Consider the following 21,111-nt stretch of genomic DNA (forward strand, 5'->3'; position numbering starts at 1 on the left):
ATACTTATGTAAGGATGGTTAAGCTCTACCTCTTTATGCATACCTCACTTCACAGACACACTGACCTGTGAGGCTGATGTTCACAATCCCATTTATAGATAAGTAAGCTGAGATCAAGAGAAGGGCAGTGATTGTTCCCAAGATGCCCAGTTAGCAAGCAGCACAGCACATCTTCTGATTCCTAATTTCATATTTAAAAGAAAAGAACATTGTGGACTAGCAAAGAATAATCTCTGCTATACTCAAACAAGAAAAATTGGGAAAAAAAAGACATAAAAATGTATCATACAGAACTAACCACAGTAGTAACTGACTCTCAGGCACCCAGCACACAGGTGGTACAAGCTCTGACTTTACTGTCTTCCCATCAACTTACTCAACATTTCAGTGCTAGTATCTTACTTCATCAATTAAATAATCGTCTGTATTTGCGTCATCGAATATGTAACATTCAAATGTGGGGTTATTTGCACTTACAGCATCTCAATGAGGTGACAATGTCATCTACCTGCTCATGTCTCATCCTCCACCCATTCTTCTAGAATATTTGAAAATCTCAAGGAGGATACCATATTCATTTATCATCCACTCTTCAGACCCACCTTAGTCCTGGGATGTAATTTTTTTAAAAATTCAATGATTAGCTTTTATGGAACTCCATTGAAATAGTGTAATTGAAAAACATTGGCAATCAGAAATCTGATTATATATTTCTAGTACTAGATGGTGAACAGTTCATTATTTTGCTGTGAAGTATACAGGAATCACAGAGCAACATGTTGTGGGTGGATACTGCTAGGGCTCTGAGTAACACTGAGACTACCTCCTTTTTTCATATTAGGAGACAATGAGTCTATTATCTCAGTGCACATAAGGAAGCCATCCATGAAGCCAGCTCAGAATTTTGGGCTGACAAAATGACTAGTGACCCAAGGCCCTATTATGCAGCTTTACTATATTATTCCAGGCAGAAAGATAGAAAGAAAGAGAATGAGAGAGAGAGAGGAAGGAAGGAAGGAAGGAAGGAAGGAAGGAAGGAAGGAAGGAAGGAAGGAAGGAAGGAAGGAAGAGAGGGAGGGAGAAAAAAAAAAAAACAAGGAACCCTGTCAAATCCCTGGGACCTGTGAATGTTGCCTCATAGGGGAAAATTTGCAATTAAGTTAGGAAACCTGCACAGAGGCCCTTCCCCTAGATTACCTGAGAAGCACTCAATGCAATCACCTGGATGCTTGTAAAGGGGAGTTTTGAGAGAAACACAAGCAGAGAAGACACGAAAGAAGGTGAAGTGACCACTTCAGCAGAAATTGCAATAAGGCTACGCGTCAAGGAATTCTAGCAGCCACCAAAAGTCGGGAGAGGCAGAGAACAGATTCCCCTACAACCCTTGTGGTGAGCACAACCTGCTAACCCAGATTTTGGGCGCACGTTCCCCCGAATTAGGAGAAGATAGATTCTGATGGTTACAGCGGTCCTGGAAAACCAGTGCACACATACTATGAAAACTATGTCTGTCCCTGGGGACAAGTATGCTTCAGGAAGGAATTACCCAAATCACGGCTCTTCTCTTTGTGACAACACTCTGACAAGTTTACACAAACCATGCAGATCCATCTTTACTAGTTTCCCTGAAGAACATCTGTTTTTGATACCATGCAATGTTTTTCACATCTTTGCAGTAGGAAAAGTAGAAAAACACCACTTTAAAAACAAAGAGCTTGCATCAAAGAGATTTTCACCAAACACTGGAAATTAAAAACACTTCTATACATTTTAGCCATAATTCTATGGCTTCACAACTCTTGTGTGCATCTAAAATCATGCCTTTTCTCTTTTCTTTCTCAAATTGTTCTGCGTTATTATTTACCACATTAATAGGTCTTCTTCCAGAATAAATAAATATGAGCCATTCACCAACATCTAGTACCAAAAAGTATATAATTAGATTTCTGATTGCCATTTTTTTCAATTACACTATTTCAATGGAGTTCCATAAAAGCTAATCATTGAATTTTTTTTAAATAACATCACAAAATTCAATAAACTCTGTTATCTACAAAAACAGAAGCAGGAAGTCTAATAGCTGCAATTTTTCAGTTTTGTTTCAAAATTCAGTGAACAATTTGCAGGCTATTTAGCTTTCTAATCAAGTTTTTCTGAAGCTGTGATAAAGATTCATTTAAAATCATTGAGCATACAACAGCTGGCATGAGGGGAAATTTGTAAAAACTTGCTGAGTAGGAAATGGAAATTGATTTAGAATTAAAATTGCATGGGAGAATGGAGGAGTGCTGTGTGGTATGCAGAAGATTAAGAAGAGGCCTGGAAACAAGGTCTGAGGCTCAATCTTTTCTGTTGTTTTGTGATTTATGGACATAGTAATAGTTCTCCTGCTCTGCTCCTTTGTCAAAATTCCAGTCAGTAACAACAGTGAAATCAGTATGAAAGTTCCTTACAGTTAATATTTTACATAAATATGAAGAAAAATAAGTAAAGATTTCTGGTTCTGTTTTTGGAAACCTAAACTGAAGAAAATGTTGAGGAGGAATATCCCACGTAGGAAATATATTTGAATTTTATGGCCTTCATTGACACACGTTATTTAGCTAACAGGGCAAAATTTAACTGCTTCTACTTTGCAGGATTCGCTTGTACCCACCTGAAGCAATTTTTCTTAAGTTATAATTACTTATAATTATTTTCTCTTTCTACGTTTTCTTAAGTCCTTTAAATTTAAATTAACTGCTTAAATCTCTATGTCAAGAACATCTCAGAAAAAGCCATATTGTCAGCTGGAAGTCTTCATTAATTATTTGTCCTAATTGTTTTTGGAGTGACAACACTAAGTAATGGAAAGAAATGTGATGATAGTACATATCCGAAGGAAAAATTTGAAGGAGAATAAGGTAAATGGGTGTCATATTATGTATTTATGAACAGAATCATTGAGAGTGTTTGATCTTGGAGAGATGTAGGCAAGCCCTAACTCTAGACCAGATGTGCTCTGGCTAGCTCAGGTCCTAATCACTGTCTTTGTATCAGGACTACTAGTTGGAAGTTTGTTTAGTTACATACTCAGCTGCCACACTTGAGTTACCATGGACTATAAACATTGTGATGTCCAGATCTGTAATTTGGATTTCTTGCGAAGTAGTAGGGAAGAAATATACAATTGGAAACTGTGTATTATGTCATCTCAAAGTTTCTTTAACTTCCCTGAAACTTTGGAAAACATTTCATTTAAGACATTTCTCCTACCCCAGAGAGAAACTTTCCCTTCCTTAGTCTCCTAGAATCCATCATTGTGGCAATAGTGGTCTTGGAAAATTCCCTTCTCCTCTCTGAGTCTCAGTGTCCTTGTCAATAGAAGCAGAGACAGGCCACGTCTCTAAGATTCCTCTCATTTTCTAAATAAATTTGTGCATATTTGAGGTTTACAATGTGATATTACAGGACACATATAGACAGTAAAATGGTTACTATAGAGAAACAAATCAACATATATATCATTTCACATAGTTACTTCCCTGTGACAAAGATAAAATCTACTTGTTTAACAAAAATCTCTAACAATACAATTCTATCAACTGTAGTTTCCACATTTATGTGAGATTGCTAGACTTCTTCACCCTACATACTGATACTTTGTATCCTTTGCATGACAACTCAGTATCCATTTTTAAGATTTCAGCTTTAAAACATTCATCCTGTTCCTTTATGTTCTTTATTCTTGCTATTCATATTTCAAATGTGTCCATATGGCTGTTTAGGATTTAAATTAAACTGGAATGTGCAAGAACTAGCAACTACCTTGTACCCAGTTTGAAACATCTTTAAGGGGATGTTCCAGATTGTTCTGTTACCTGGAAACCTCCAGCACTGCTTTACTCAAGTTCGCCCCCTAAGACCCAGGGAGCATGGCATGCTGAAGAGCCTTGGTTCTGGATCCAGACAGAGGATGACACATAATGGGGGGGAGGGAAGGGTTAGTGTTAGGGTTAGAGTTAGGGTTAGGGAGGGGGGCAAGTATGGAGGAAGGAAGGACTGTATAGCGGGAAAAGAGGGGTGGGAAGGGTGGGGGGAAGGGAAAAATAACAGAATGAATCAAACAACATTACTCTATGTAAATTTATGATTACACAAATAAAAAAAAAAACAGACAACCTAAATTCAAATCTCAGTTCTGCCACTTGCCAACTACGTGCTGATGGTAAAGTTACCTAACCTTGCTGTTAAAGGAAGAAAATAATTCTGCCTTGCAAGTTTATCATAAAGGTTGTATTTCATATTTGCCAAGGGTGTGGCACATAATAGGTGCTTAATCAATGTGATTGCTGTTAAAAACATTGCATTCAAATAGTGATGCTGGTTAGTATTCAAAGCAATAAGAACTCCATTGCCTCAAGAAATGTACAGTTCAGCTGTGGGGGAAGGAATTGTACATGAAATGTGTGATTAAAATACCCAGGTGGCTTTGCTCCAAGGGCCAAAAATGTGACAGTGACCATCAGTGAACACTATAGGTTCAGAAGGGGTAAGGGACCGGGGGTAGAGGAAGTCTCCATGGAAGAGGGTATGCCTGGAGCTAAGCTTTGAAGGAAAAAGATGACTGGTGAGCAGTGAGCAGGGCTGGAAGGCCCCAACAGAACACACAGAGCCAGCAGACTAGGCTAAAGGGGAGCTCTAGCTCCCTTCGTGCAGTGAGTGAACCTACTTCTACTGCAGAGTGGAGGAATAGAAGAGACTGTCAGGAGGCCTTCCTGGTACACAATCCTTCAAAATTCAGTTTCAGGCCTGCCTGGTAAGATCTCAGACACTACTCTCTACTCCCAGAGCCTCCATCATATAAATACTTATTACATTGTACTGTAATTACTTGTTTTCTTAAATCCTTTCCAGTGACTAATGTCTTGCTAACTCTGTCCCTTCTGGAGCTTCTAGCCCAGGAAGAATGGCAGTGTGGTAGGATGGGTAGGACTTGCATGTCAGAACAAGACAGACCTTGGTAATGACTCTAGCATGTGAAAGGGATCCAATTTCTCTGGGACTCAGTTTTTTCTAATGTAAAGGGGGACAGTGGTATCCAAATCAGAAAGCACCATGAGAGAGAAATTAGGTAATGTTGGCAAAGCACCTGGTACAACACATGGCATGTTCTAAGTGTTCAGCAAATGGAAGCTTTTATGGTTTTTTATAGTACCAGACACATGGCAGCACTGGATCAATATTCCAGCAAGGTGTGCAGCACTAAGGTAGACATCCGACTATGGGAGCTCTGAAAAGCAGCCTTGGGAGTCAGATATCCCCGCCCTCATTACTACAAACTCTAATATAAATATGTCAAACCATTAGAAAGGCCACTTGACAAGTTTGTAGGTCTGAACATTTTATTCACTATGAGTAAATGAAACAACAAAATGGTAGAACCAAGAACTAGCAATCTTGTTTTTGTGTTGATTGGGTTTTTAATTTTTTTATTTTTCACTGACATATAGTAATTATACATATTTGTGGGGTATCGTGTGACATTTCAATACACATATACAATGCGTAAAGACCAAGATAATTTGTGTATCCATCACTGCAAACATTTATCATGTCTTTGTGTTAGAAACATTCAAAATTCTTTTTACTAGCTCTTTTGAAATATATGGTTAAATGCTCTCAACCACAGTTATTCTACTGTGCTATGGAACATTGGAAGTTATTCCTCCTATCCAGCTACACCCATGTTCCTGTTAATCATCCTCTCTCCAGCCCTTCTCTTCCCTCACCGACCTGAACTACCTCTGGTAATCACTATTCTACTTCCAACTTCTATGAGATCCATGTTTTTAGTTTCCAAAGATGAGCAAGTGTACATGTGATATTTTGTCTTTCTGTGCCTGACTTATTTTGGTTAATATGTCCTCCAATTCCATTCATGTTGCCACAAATGATAGTATTCCTTCTTTTTATAGCTGAATAATATTCCAGTGTGTATATATACCACACTATCTTTACCCATTCATCCATTGATGGGTACCTCAGTTGACTCCATATCTTGGCTATTGTAAATGGTGCTGCAATAAACATGGTAACAACAATCTTAATTTTATACTGACCCAGCAATACTACCCTCCTCCGTCCTGCAGGTCAAAATGGTTAGAGTTGAGGTTCCCATGTGGTATATTTCGTTAAGATAATTTCAGTTGCTCCCATTTCACAGTCCTAAATATCCAAAGCCTTGACCAGTCTTAGATAACAAACCAGGAATTATACTTGTCCATCATAAGCTAACTTTTTATGAGAAATTCAGCTCCAAATGGCAGGAAGAAAGAAATAAAAGCTTTACCAAGATTTACTACTAACATACTGACCTAAAAAGTAATGTTACTTTCTCAAGCCTACATTTCCTCCATATAAAAGGATTTAAAGTGGTACACATGGGAGGGGATCATGCTCACAGTATCTCAATGTGTCCCCTTCTCCCTACTGGGTGCAGTTGTTTTTCTTCCTGACTTAATAGATTTTCTCAGATCTCAAAATGTTCCTTCCACCCACTGACACCCCAACCCCAATCTGCAATCTCCAAAGCCAAGCTGAACCCCTTCTTTATTCTGAGAAAGATTTAAATCCTCTTTCCTCTAGTTCAACCAGAGGTTCATAAATTCCCTGTTTGCAAGGAAAACAGAAAATAGAAAATCACATACAGCACAAAAATGATTATGTGGCTTATAAATGTCCTGACACATCTGGTCAAAGACTAACATGTACGGCATGGCTGAGGTGACTTTCATCAGCTCTCTCTAGGATAAATAGCAAATCACAATGATAATAACTGTCATTTACTACTGAGCTCTGAAATAGAGACTTGAAAATTATTTTCATTTCTCTATTTAAAATACATTTCATTTATCAACAAAAGCACAACAGCCTCAAGAGGTTAGCCCTGATAATTGTTTTTCAGATGAGGAAAATAAAAATCAGGTAGAAAGCAGTGGAGCTTAGATTTTTGACACAGGTTTGTGGAAATCATAAAGTCTTTCTTACACCCAAAGTATTGTGTTCTTAAGTTTACATTGCCACGGCAAGGAAGGAGAAGCTTTGGAGTAACCACTTTGCTTCAGGTCCTCCTGCTCGCTCCTCTCACCCTTCAGACTTCACACACTGTGTTTGGCTCCAATTGCATGTTCTGCTCCCTGCCAGCCACACGTGTCTCTCTCCTGTCATTACAGAGTGTCTGCAGACTGTCCAGGGATGCCAGACCCAGCTTGAACCACAATAGGACCTTCCTTTCCTATGATTTTCAGACAACTTAGAAGAAACTAGACCCAAGAAGCTTCTCATTTCCTTTGAGAACTTTCTCTAGTTCTGTCCCAGAGTCTGTCTCTAGAATATAGCCCACCTCCATCATTCCTGCCCCTCCCGGACCTCTAGTCTCCTGGGGCTCTCCTTGTCTTCAGCCCTCTCTGAACAGTACCTCCTGATCCAGAGTCCAGGCATAACACTGACCTTGCAGAAGCCTCTCATTTGCTCTCCTGGAAATCTCTAGGGCCAACCTCACACAACCCATTTCTCTCTGGCCTCTTCTTGTTTGAAGCTTACTTCCCTGCTATGTCTTGTGCTGAAGGGTGACCACCAGTCCTGATTGAGGCTGGTACTTGTCTCCCCAGCCCCACCTCCCCTCTCCCCCACCCCCCTCCCCTTCCAGGCTGGTATCCTAATTGAGGTTGATATCCTGTGACTCGCTCCTGGGACTGGAGGTAGGCTGCTACTTTGCCCACTTGAGCAGGTAGGGACCATATCAGCTCCCCCTTTTGAGACCTAGAAAGACTCCTCAACCCAGGAAATACAGCATTTTCTACCTCAGTTTACCTGCTGTCTCTGATGACACATCTTTCTGATGCTCTTCTAACCCCCATGGTGTCTATAATTCTATATATACACAAAAGCACCTTACTCATGTTTTTTTTTTTTAATTGTAAACAAATGGGATACATGTTGTTTCTCTGTACGTGGAGTCAAGGCATACCATTTGTGTAATCATAAATTTACATAGGGTAATGTTGTTTGATTCATTCTGTTATTTTTTTCCTCCCCCCCCACTCCTCCCACCCCTCTTTTCATGTTTTTAATAAATACAATAGCCAATAAGGAAAGGGAAGGGTAATTTCCTTAGGCCCTTAACTTCTATGGAACATGGGGAAAGATGAGGGAGAAAGATCATTAATGCTCTCATTTCTTCATTTTCCATGCTGAAGAGAGATGGGACTTTTTCCTAATATAGAAATCTAATTTTAATCAAGATCTACATCCCCCAAAGCACTAAAACTTGGACAATTTATGCACTGCACTATTTCTCTTTGGTCTTCTAATGGTGCTAAACAATAAACAAAAGGCCAGAAGCAGCAGCTGCAGAACATACATATGAGTCCATGAACTGATTATCCAAGCCTCAATACAATAGGGTTGGCCATACATAAATTCAAGGGAGAATAACAGTTATGATTGTATTGTCAGATTTAAGAACACAGTCACATGTGGATGGGATATTGAATCAGTAGCTGGGAAAAGGGTCAGTTCTGGACTAAGGCACACGAAGTCCTGCAGACATATGACTAAAAAAATTCAGACCCAGGACAATTTCAGGAAATACTCATGCTCTTCTTTAATTTCCTAGAATTCAGCATCAAGATTATTTTGTATCTCTTCAACTTTTGCATATTGAACCCACCCTACAATGTATTCTAGCTTTAGTGAAATTTTACCTTGCCTGTCTGGGCACAGCAAATAAATGACCATCAGATGTCCTAATGTATGTTTTCCTACTTTGCTATTGTTCTATTTTTCTTATGTTTTCTTATATTTTTATTTATCATATACTATATTTTTCTTACATTTTTAGAAATACCTTTTGTCCTTTGTGTTTTATTACTAGCCCTCTTAGGAAAACTGCAATTTTTCTTTAATTAATGTTAAATGTTTGTTTAATGTTTGTTTAATTAATATTAATTAATATATTAATTAATTGCCCTTGTTATTTTTTCTGAATTCCCAGAATTTATTTCTTATTATTTGTAATTTTTGCAAGATTATTGGTAAAGGGAATCCATGTCCATCTGGGAGTCTCTCCCCTACACCTTTTGCTCTGTCTCATGGCACGGTAGTTTGCATATTGCTTGTTAACATTGCTAACTAACCCCCTTCAGAAACCCAAAAAGAATTAAAAAAAAAAAAAATTTAAAAAAAAACATTTTTCTGAGTAGGCGATGCCTTATAAACTCAAAATGCCATCGTTTGAATACAGATATACACTATACCCTTGGCCATCATTTGAATGACTGCTTTATTTTCTAAGGCTTTCTAAAGGGCCCATTGTCTGAATTTAATTAGCCCACTGTCCTGCTCTGTTTAGAGAACTGAACCACATTTCCAGGGCTTTCTGTGTTCCCCACCCAACCACCTGCTCCTTCACAATTGCAGAAATTTTTTTTAATAATAATAAAAGCGAACCTTTTGCAAGCAACTTATTTTTTCAGCTGTTCTACTAGTTCTGTCGTTTTTTTAAATGTCATGAAATTTAAAATAATTCCTGCTGGTGAATTCTTTCATGCAGCTTGCAAAAATAATCAGGTTTTGCAGCAAAACAGCCATGGCAAGTCCATCTGGCAGGGTTGAAGTTCTGCAGAGTCTGTTCTGGCCAAAGTACATCCCAGTGACTCCTGTTGTTCTAACTTAGCTACATAAATACAAATAGCATTCCAAAGGCACACCAAGATCCAGGGGTAAAAAAAATATGTTTCATTTTGTAACTTAGGCAACAGCAATCACTTTCTCACAGAGACAGCCTGGGTATAATTTTATGCCAAGCAGGAGAGTTTTAACAGTAAAATTGTAAGAAATTGTCAGAAAGTTGGAATTCTGTGACTGTGTGAGCTTTCCAAAGGACATAAAATAATTCATAACCCAGAAATTTAAGACACTTGGAATCACAGTTTTAAAAATTTAAGATTTGGAATAAAGATATAAGACCTAAAGACTATTTATTTTTATTACCTAGTTGCTTTAATTACATAAGAAATACATTGTAAAGTTTTCAAGCAGAGCCAAAGAGTATAAGATGGAGAACAGAAGTCTAGTGAAACTTCCCAGTCCCCTGCCCACTGTGTTACATCCCAACGGTCACTACATCCAGCTTTTGCTGATATTTTATTGCAGAGAAATTAAGTTGCATCAACAAGTTAATGAATATCAAAATATGTAATATACATGCATGTGCTATTACAAAAATACATAAATTAATGTGTTCATGGTAAATTCCTTTCCCTAGAATTTGACATGCTGGCTTGTTTGTTGTACCAGGGATTAAACCCAGGGGCGCTTAACCACTGAGCCACAACCCCCCTTTTTTATGTTTTATTTAGAGACAGGGTCTCGCTAAGCTGCTTAAGGTCTCACTAAATTGCTGAGGCTGGCTTTAAACTTGAGGGATCCTCCTGCCTCAGCCTCCCAAGCTGCTGGGATGAAAGGTGTGCACCACTGTGCTGGGCTGAGCATGGTTTTTTGCCTTATTTTACCTTTATACATTTGAACACATTAACAAACCACTTAATCCTTTTACATCGATAACAGTCCCTACTGTTGCCCAAGTAGGTGATAATGGAGATAAGTGGCACAAAACCAGGTAAGCTTTTTCCTTAAAAGTTAAGCCCCTATGGCCTAGCTTTGTAGACACAAGGTGTTTTTGAGGATATCTGTTTCAATGTTCCTTCCTCAATTAAAAATCCGTATTGGCCTTAGGATTGGACCTAGACAAGTACCATTAAGTTAAATCATTGAAGAATGTGGGGTTTTTTTGTTGTTGTTGTTTGTTTTTTTCCCCCTTCGTAAGCAGGGCAACCCTCTCTGTACACACATGCATCAGCCAGAAGATTGTAATGAAGAAGAGAGGGAGAGAGCACTGAGATTGCACAGTGCCCTGGACGGTCAGCTGGCAACACACAGCAGGTACGGGCACATATTAGCCCTTGCTGATACATCCTCTAAAAGAATGCCAAATAGATGTAGATAGAAATGTCACCTGATGGCCTCATGAAATCCCATCAGACACTCGCCAGCAGGTCCCTGATCAAGTACAATACCCACCTCATCAACCATTTCAGACCCATTATTTCAATCTCAAATTCAGTTTCCTAGGACACCACTTTTATCATGTCTACACTACTAAGAAATCATAGCCTGCTAGTGGACAAAGTCCTAATTCCTTAGCATGACTTCACAATCTGGCTCCTGCATCTTCCTCCAGCTTCTCTTCAACCCTCGTGTCTTCACACTTCCTGCTTGCATTTCCCTGTTGCTGACGTGCTATGCCACGCATTCTAGCCTTTGGTTTCATCCATGAGGACAACACCTTTATGCTAATCTGCTTAATGATTTTCTTTCATTCTTCAAAGCAAGATTTAGACATCACCTACATTATAATGTGTCCAATCACCTTCTCCCAGGACCGTAAATTACCTCCAATCCTCTACCTACACAAAATCATGGTTAGAGTACAAAATCAGGCTATGTCACTTACAAGTGCTATGACCTTGGACAAGTCCTTCACAACATCTATGAGTTTTTCAATCTGTAAACTAGGGATGATAACGGTCTATCTCATTGATTAATGGTAAGGAGTTAATGAGAAAATGCATGTAAACCATTAAGCATGCTGCAGAGTACATAAAATTCTCAAATATTTGTTTTCACTAAAGATGATGAGTCACACATATAAAGTACCTGGCAGAGAGTCTGACAGGACATAGGTATCAAGAAATACTAGTCCTCTCATCTCCTATTTTAATTATTGCACTAATTACATATATATACACATGTATGTATACACACACACATATATATTTGTGTAACTGTTCTCCCCATGAAAGCATATGCTAAGAATAGAATGCATATCTCATCCTTCTTCATATTTCTGTCAATCACTACAATCCCAGAGCACGGTAGGCACATGAATGCATTTTTATTTAATCAGCAAAGTGAAATTTCAACTCCCAACAAATCAACTTGCTGATTACTCCTTGAAGAAAGGCTGTGATTTTCCTCCCTGGTGTTTGGTTCACAAGATTCCTCACACTTGAGAGCTTCTCTTTTTGTGTCCCCTCTGCTTCAGCAAAGAATTCAAATCCTCAACACATCAATTTCCTGCTTTGTTGACTTCCAGTTTGTAGAGCATGGACCCCATACCTAGAAACTAGGTGCATACTGTTAAGTATCACAAGCAACTGTTTCTTGGGCATGTCTGTATCAGATACTTACTGCCGTGCGAGAAAAATCTTAGCAGTTTAAAACAATATATTTAAAACAATAATAAATGAAAATAAATAGTTAATTATTTCTTACAGTTTGTGTGCAGACTGGAAGTTCCTTTGTTGTTTCCCCAGCGCTCCCTCAGGCAGTTGCATTTAACTAAAAAGTCTAGAAAGACCTCCCTCCGTGATTTGGTAGTAGGTACTGCTGGATATCAGCAGGAGCCCCTGGATTCACTTCCACACAGATGAGGAGATTGGATCAGCTTCCTTTTGAGGAGGTCAAAGGGCATTTCAAGCAGGTGAAGCTGAAACCTGCAAATCCCCTTGAGGCCTAGACTCTGAAACTTACATATCACTTCAGCCATCTTCTTTTGGTCTAAGCAAGTCATCTTAAATTCAAGACATAGAGAGAGACTCCACTACCTGATGGGAGGAGCTACAAAAGAAAGTCCATATATAATCTGCCACAGATGACTTGTCTCCTTAAGGAGGTCCTAATCTACGCAGTTGATTACATTTTTTTTTCTAGCACCTGCAAAACTCAGCACTATACCTTCCACGTAGAGTTGGCCAAAAATTCCCTGTGGTTCAATTGAGGGACTAGTGCACATTTTATGTCTTGAAAGTTCAGTCTTGGGTTTTAATCCTAGTTCTTTAATTCAGATGTGTGAACTTGGGTATATTACTTATCTTTTCTGATGCTCTGTTTCTCCTTTTGTAAAACAGAGAATACCTGCTTTCCACCATGATAATATTATAAAAAGCACCTGACACATAGTAGATGCTTATGAGTATGGTTTCTATTCATTATGGGGTATTTTTCTTATTTTTTATTTAAAATGTAACCCAAGTCAGGCATGGTGGTGTATGCCTATAATCCCAGTGACTTGGAAGTTTGAGGCAGGAGGATCATGAGTTCAAAGCCAGCTTCAGCAAGTTAACTTAAGCACCCCTGGGTTCGATCCCCAATACTCCCCCCAAAAAAGTAACAAATTAGTGGTCCACAGGTCATAACCTGTTTCAAAGATTGCAAAAGTAATAAAATTTGTTAGAATTGTTTGGGATAGTTTAATCACCAATAAAATTTGACACCAATCAGAATGACCCTGGTTCACCACATATTTATCACATTAACTAAAGCATCTAATTCACTATTCCTATTTTTGTCTTTAGTTCAACAAGGGTACTCCTTTAGAGGCTGTGTTAACCTATAGCATATCTTTACATTCAATTTAAAGTTGGAGGAAAATCATATGATATCTGGTGGGTCTAAATTCAGACATTAAGATGTAGTGTTAGGGACTGGGACTAGAGTGCTTGCCTCACATGTGCAAGGCACTGGGTTCCATCCTCAGCACCACATCTAAATAAATAAATAAATAAAGATACTGTGTTCACCTACAACTAAAAAATATTTTTAAAAAAAGATGTGGTGTTAGAATGTTCAATATAATATCATCAGTTCTACTTCCTCCCAACTATATATAAAATGATGAGAAATTAAATGAATGAAGTACTGTGAATTCCTTGGAGAGAGATTCCTCCTATTCACAAGTAGCTACAATTATCACTATGTAAGAATTGGTAGCAATATCTTTAGGTTTAAGGGAACACTTTCTAAATGATTTAACTCAAGTTTGAAGATAAAATTTTTCAGCAGTGTGAAAAATGTCAGGCGTGTAAGAGATCTCTTCCTAGTACAATTCAATATATTCCTTCAATTCAGTTGGCACCAAAAAATATTATAGGGTCATAAAAAGGATAATAAATGTATTCAAGGGAAACTCCTAATCTTATCACTTTACTACCTTGGTGACCTATTAGTTCAAATTAACTCATTTTCATGGAGGGGCTTTTGGGGCAGCTGTGAGGCTGCTGTGTTAGCTACAGGAAGTTTCAGACTGGCAAATTTCATTCAAATATAGACCTCTAAATTTGGCTACCTGGCATTGCAGGATCCTGTTGTTTGCAGTATGCAAAATAAAAATTATATACCATCCCACTTGGTCAAAAGCTATGGGCTCTTCGATATTCATTTTAATATGATTTCTGGTAGGTTGAGAGGCAACTGTGTGAACGTAATGTATTGAACAAGGAAGATAAGAATGTGAGTTTCCCTTCACATGGGGAATGACAGCTAAGGTGCATGCTGAAGGCCCCGGGTTTAGGCTTTTGTCTCCCAAACTATAAACTCTGAATAGAAGAAGAAATAACATCAGCTCTGAAATCTGTCCAGGAAATCCTTCCCTTAGAATTCTTCTGTGTTCTATGAGATGAACTGAAGAGGTGCACTATCAATTATTTTTATATGATCCATCAAAATTTTTCCCAGTCCACCACAGAGCGGATGGTACCAATTATTACTACAAAAGAACTAATTTGATGAAAATGTTCCATATTATATACATGGTGGTGGGTCAAAATAAACCAAATTATATGCTTAAAAATTGTGAATTTTATTATATGTAAATTATGCCTCAATAAAGTCCTTCTCTCAAATAGAATATCACTTGAAAAATTAAGAAGTAGATATATAATCAGACAGGGGAGTATACAATCCCACTTAATCTTTATAAGTTTTTATATAATCATATGATCTCTCTGGACGTCCGTAAGTCTCCTTTATACTAGTGTTTATAAACAATGATGCTTTCCTATTTTTATTTTTGAGTTATTAAAATGCCTAGGAAACTAATGGTTAAGAAATCATAGGCACTAAAATCAGAGAGGTCCTTGTTTGATCCATCCACTGCCACCACTACAACCAGCCTCTTCCCAGAGGGAAACTTGGGTTATACTCTCGCTGCTTCAGCTTCCTTATCAGTAAAATGAAAATAATATTACTTATCTTCTGAGGTTGTCATGAGAATTAAGTAAGACAAAACATATAACATATTAAAGCATAATAAAGCCTAACTGTGTTTATGAAACTACTACTAGTTATTGTTTATGAATTACTTCTATTACAATTTAAATCCCTGCTAGGAGAATCATAGAAAAATAAAAGTTTTTGTGTTGTGTAAACACCAATAAGGCATCTACATCAAGGTCCAATATTTAGGAATTCAATTCTGCTCCAGGGGGCTGGGAAGATAGCTCAGTCAGTAGAGTGCTTGCCTTGCATGCACAAGGCCCTGGGTTCGATCCCCAGCACTGCAAAAAAAAAAAAAAAATTCTGCTCCAGGGAGGCTAGATGGTCTCAGGTTGAGAGAGCATACCCACAACAAAGCCAGATTCTGTTTAAAGCAAATTTTAATGAGTTTTTGAGCTGGTGAAATGGTAAGGAAAATCTTTAGATCTGGAAGTAGGAGAACAGAGTTGGAATTGGAAGATGGGAAAAGTTTTGGCAGAAATTAGACGTTGAATGATAAAAGGTAATCATGTTAAAAAGAAGGTTCTCTAAGGACAAGTATCCAAATTCTCTTCACATGCAAAGACCAGTCCTTGAGCTATAGCCAAAGCTGGGATGCTGAATTCATCCTGGGGACTCTAGGATTAATCCAGGGAACCTGAAAGGAAATCAGCTCCCAAGAACTATAAATAGAAATCTTCTTGGGGAAAGTAACCTCAGTTTAGGACCCCAGCTGTTCACACAACCAGATAGGTCTCAATAAAAGATCACCAATACATAAAAGAACCAAACCACTCTGAAGGAGTCATCAAAAGCAATAAATTTAAATTCACAGAACTTTTAGATACTGTAATTACCAAATTCAAAGTATACAATAACTTAAATAATGAACAGTCAACATGAGTCCATCAAAAATTACCAAGCAGACAAATAAAAAGGAATATGTAGAAAAGGAAAAATATAAAATCAACATAAAATACTTAATATATGAGTTAAATAGCAAAATAATAACAACTGAGAGAAGAATTAGTGAATCAGACATAGATCTGAAGAAATCCATATCAATCTAACCAAAAATAAAGAACAGAAAATCAGGGATATAAAGAAAATAAAGAAAGATTATGGAATACAAAGAATAAAAGTAAAAGGTCTAAAATATATCTAAACAGTTTCAGAAGGACAGAATAAGACAATATTTGATAGATAATGGTTGAAAAATCTCCAGAATTTATGAAAGAAATGAATCCCTTGACAAATGAAGTATGTCCTACACCAAGCAGGATAAACAAAATGAAATCTACCTCTTGATAAAATGACTTGAACTTGAAGAATCTTAATGACAATGAGAGTGTTAAAAGCAACCAAAAAGATTGCAACAAACAAGAACTGTAAGATTAATAGCAGACTTTTCAATAGCAATCATGGACACCAAAAAACAGTGGAATGATATCTGTAAGTACAGAGGAGAAGAATACTATACAATTATAATTATAAATCCAGCAACTATCTTTTAAGTACAAGGTCAAAAGAAATTGTATTTTTCAAATTAATAAAACCTGAAACAGTTTACTACCAAAACCACCTACACTTAAGGAATTTTCTAAAGAATTGATTTAGAAGAAGGAAATGAATCTAGAAAGTCTGGAAGAAGAGCAGCAAAGAAAATGGTAAACATGTGAAATAAACCTAGTATATGTTTACTTAATAAAATGATAATGATCATTCATGAAGTTTTAATTTAAAAAAAAGAAAATTATAAGAAAACAGCACATGCATGAAAATTAGGAGAAGAGTGGTAGGAGTTAATGTCCTCAGCTTCCTGTCTTTCAGTGACAGGGTTAAGATGCTATTTGTAGATTTTATTAAACTGCATGATAAAATATTATGAGTAACTATAAAGAATGGAAATAGAGTGTATAATTTCCACAGCAGGTAGAAGGAAAATTACATAAGGGAAAAGAACAGAAGAGGCTTCTTTTTATCAAATATTTTTTTTAAAGTCAACTAGACTTGTAAAATCTCTGTAAATCCTTTTGATATAAAAATTGAGTTGAGGAGAGGACAGTGCTGATAGCTCCATGGTAGTAATTACACCATGCCAAAAGGAGGAGGGGGAGTGAAAGAAGATGCTAGTGACTATTGGGGGTAGAAGAGGAAACGGGGAAGACTCTTATAGCTGAGTCATCAAGGGTGAAGGGACGGTGTCAGACACAGGGGCAAATCCTGGACTCTGTCCAGGCCTAGAGCAGAAGTAGGAGGCAGAGCCACGGAAGCTGATGACGGAGGCTGAGGGGAGAACAGGGTGCTATTTTGGTAGTTATGGGCAGCTCTGGTGCTGGAAAGTTCCTCACATCAATCTGGGCATGTATACTTTGATTCAAAGAAGCCTTCCTCCTGGCCACAGCTTGGACATAGCAGTTTAAGGAAGTAGGCAGCAAAGGTGGGAAAAGAACATGGGACATCTCCCCAGGCAGCACCCAGGACAGCTACCACCCTGCCACTCCCAGCTCATGCTGGAAAGGAGGCCGAGGCAGAAGACAGACGGTATAAGGGTTGATACAATCCTTGAAGGAAAAACCCAGCTAGACGAGAGCCAGAAACTGGAGGGTAACACTGGACAACATGGGTCCTGACAGCATGGGTTATATCTATGGTTTAATCATGCAAATATGAGGGGACCCTGATCTGTACCCACTCCTGGCCACTACATGCCCGAGATTCCCTCCTTCTACCCAAAAGTGTGAACTTACTATACAGAAAAACACAGAAATCAAAGCAAACTTAGAAGAATATAGCATAATTTAAAGGCACTTAAAAATACAGCAGGTTACAGTAGTTTCCCCCCCACCCCCACCATGATCCTCAGTTTCATTTACCAGTTTCAGTTACCCACAGCCAACCCCTCTCTGAAAATGTTAAATGGAAAATTCCAGAAATAAACCATTGATAATTTTTTAATTGTGCGCCATTCTGAGTAGCATGATAAAATCTCATGCCGTCCCACTCTGTCCTGCTCAAGACGTGAATCATAACTCTGTCTACTGTGACAACACTGTATACACTGCCCACACGTGAGTCACTCAGCGGCCTTCTCAGTTGTCAGGTCACTGTCTCAGCATCACAGTGCTTATATTCAAGTAACCCTCATTTTACTTCATTATGGCCTCAAAGCATCACAGTGCTTATATTCAAGTAACCCTCATTTTACTTCATTATGGCCTCAAAGCGCAGGAGCAGTGATCCTGGTGATTTAATTACAGATTGTTTTATCACAAGTTAGCATTAATCTCTTACTGTGCCTAATTTATAAGTTAAACTCTATCATGGTTTGTATAAGTAGGAGTATCTTCGGGGTTTGGTGCTATGCACAGATTCAAGCATCCACTAGGGGTGTTGGAACATATCCTCCCACATAAGGGGGACTAGTATAATAATGGCTAATGAGTATACACTTCCTATTCTGAGCCAGACACCATTATAAGTGCTCAACATCTTGACCTCAGTTAATCTTCATGTACCTAAGATCCAACAAATAACAAGAGGCAGTGCTGGAATTCAAACAGGGATGCTCTGGTTCCAGAATCTTTACTTTTAATACTGTGCTGCCTCTGTGTGGGTGGAGGAGATTTTGCCCACAGAAGGCAAGTTTCCTGGTTGGTGCTAGGAACTGAATGTTTACATTCTTCTCAAAATTCATATGTTAAATCCCTAATCCCCAGTGTGATGGTATTTGGAGGTGGGGCCTTCCACAGATACGTAGGTCATTAGAGTAGAAACCTTATAAGAAGAAACACAAGAGAGATGATCTCTCTCTTTGCCATGTACTCAGGCAGACCCAAGAGGGCCCTAATCATGACCTCAGACTTCCAGCCCCCCGAACTATGAGAAATAAAATTATCATTTAAGTCACCTAGTCTATGATATTTGTTATAGAAGCTGGAGCTGAGACTAAGACAGTTGGGAAATGATGGGTTGTCTTCAAATATTTGAAAGTCTGTACTTGAAACAAGAGTTAAACTTAGTCTCTATGGACTGAAACGATTAGAACTAGGAGAGTGGTCTCTTTCCAGCCTGCTGTGTAATAGTCAAAGTTCCCCAAAGAAGAAATGGGCCTCCCCAGAAGGTGCTGATTGTGTCACTGGCTATTAGATACACCTAGTGTTGGTAAAACGCAGAGAATTCAAGCACGGAGTGGGTGGTTGAGACTCTAATCTCTGCAATTCCTGAGAATCTATAGGATCTTGAGGGTCAGGACTAAAAGCTCAGTTCCAAAGAACTGGATATCAACTGTATCCTCCACTTACTTTGCCCAGGGTCATCCTGGAGTTAGAACTGGCAAATGTATGTGTGAAGACTCTGAGTGTTTGTGTCCTCCTCAAAATTCATGTGTCCTTTAGAGGGTCAGCATAAGCATCACCTCTTCCATAAGTGGGGAACACCACTCACCCCTAAAGCCACTGCAGGTGCCCACACAGCCCCACCTTTTCCTGACCATGCTTCTCACACTGCAGATCGTCTGTTTCATCATCAATCTCCCCTGTGTTGTTTCCCAGGGCTGTAGTAACAAGTTACCACAAACAGATGGCTTAAAGCAACAGAAATTTATTTTCTCAACATTCCGGAGGTTGGAAGTCTGAAATCGAGATGTCAGGGTAATGCTCCCTTGGGAGCCACTAGAGAAAAATCTATCCTCTCCTCTTCTGAACTTCTGATGGTTGCCAGCAATTCTAGGCCTTCTGTGGTTTAAGGTTGTATCACTCAATTTTCTGCCTCCATCTTCATATAACCTTCTCTCCTCAGTCTTCTCCTTGGTGTGTCCTTCTCTTCTTATAGGGACATCAGTCAGATGTGATTCAGGGCCCACTCTATTTCAGCATGACCTCATCTTATTTAAGTAATTATGTCTTCAGAGATCCTATTTCCAAAAAAAGTTTCATTCACAGGTACCAGGGATTAAGATCTAGGAGGGAGGCTGCCAATTCTGTTTCAAAGCAGCTCTGAGGCTGCAGAGAAGACAACAGTCACCCTCCCAAGCTGAAAAAAGAAAAAATTATGGACAAGATTTTATCATGGTGTAAAATATGTCCAAGGAATATTTCAGGGGTGTGATCTGTTCATGAATCTTGTGACAGATGAATGTGTGGAGATGGCAACTGTGGGCAACACAACTATATTGGAATGTGGTAATAGGAAGAAGTAGAATCATCATGTTAAAAGCCTTAGAATGAGCCAGGCGCGGTGGCTCATGCCCGTAATCCCAGGAGGCTCAGGAGGCTGAGGCAGGAGGATGCCAAGTTCAAAGCCAGCCTCAGCAAAAGTGAGGTGCTAGGCAACTGCGTGAGACCTGTCTTTAAATGAAATACAAAATAGGGCTGAGGATGTGGTTGTTGAGTACCCCTGAGTTCAATATCAGTACCCTCCCCCCAAAAAGAAGAAGCCTTTGAACAAATATAAATAATGACTATTCAGCACAGAAATCCGTGTCCTCTCTCCAAAAGGTTTGTTTTACTATGATATAAAATTGGGTCATAAAATCTTCATATTAAACTTTTTGTTTAATAAATTTTTGTAATAGTAAAAAGAAAAAAATTCAATCTATCCTTTAGGGGGACACAATTCAACCTACCACATCCCCCAACCCCCACATCAATAATCGTGGGTTCTCTGAGCACTGAATCTTCATTCCACATATTTTTATTGTGCCTATTATGAACTACATTCTCTTCTGGGCAATAAGGGCAAGTCACAGTCAAGGTCACTTACCCTTGGTGGAGCTTCTATTCTACGTGGAGATTGACAATAAAACGTAGCCATTAGGGATTGAAGACAAATGCCGAATGTATGTATATATACGTACACACACTCAAAATACGCTACACTTAATACCTGTTTGATGAATAAGTACTGACACAAACAGTGAAACACAAAGGATAAATCACTCTATTTCACCCAGCCAGTGCTTGTCAGCTGGTT

General features: G+C 38.5%; 1 protein-coding gene across 1 annotated transcript in view; it reads left to right on the forward strand.

The window, feature by feature from the left end:
• Window positions 1-21,111, forward strand: part of POU2AF2 (POU class 2 homeobox associating factor 2) — a 40,299-nt gene that overhangs the window by 11,400 nt on the left and 7,788 nt on the right. The window lies entirely within an intron of this gene.

The sequence above is a fragment of the Sciurus vulgaris genome (genome assembly GCF_902686455.1).
Source record: "Sciurus vulgaris genome assembly, chromosome: 11".
In the NCBI taxonomy this organism is placed as follows: domain Eukaryota; kingdom Metazoa; phylum Chordata; class Mammalia; order Rodentia; family Sciuridae; genus Sciurus; species Sciurus vulgaris.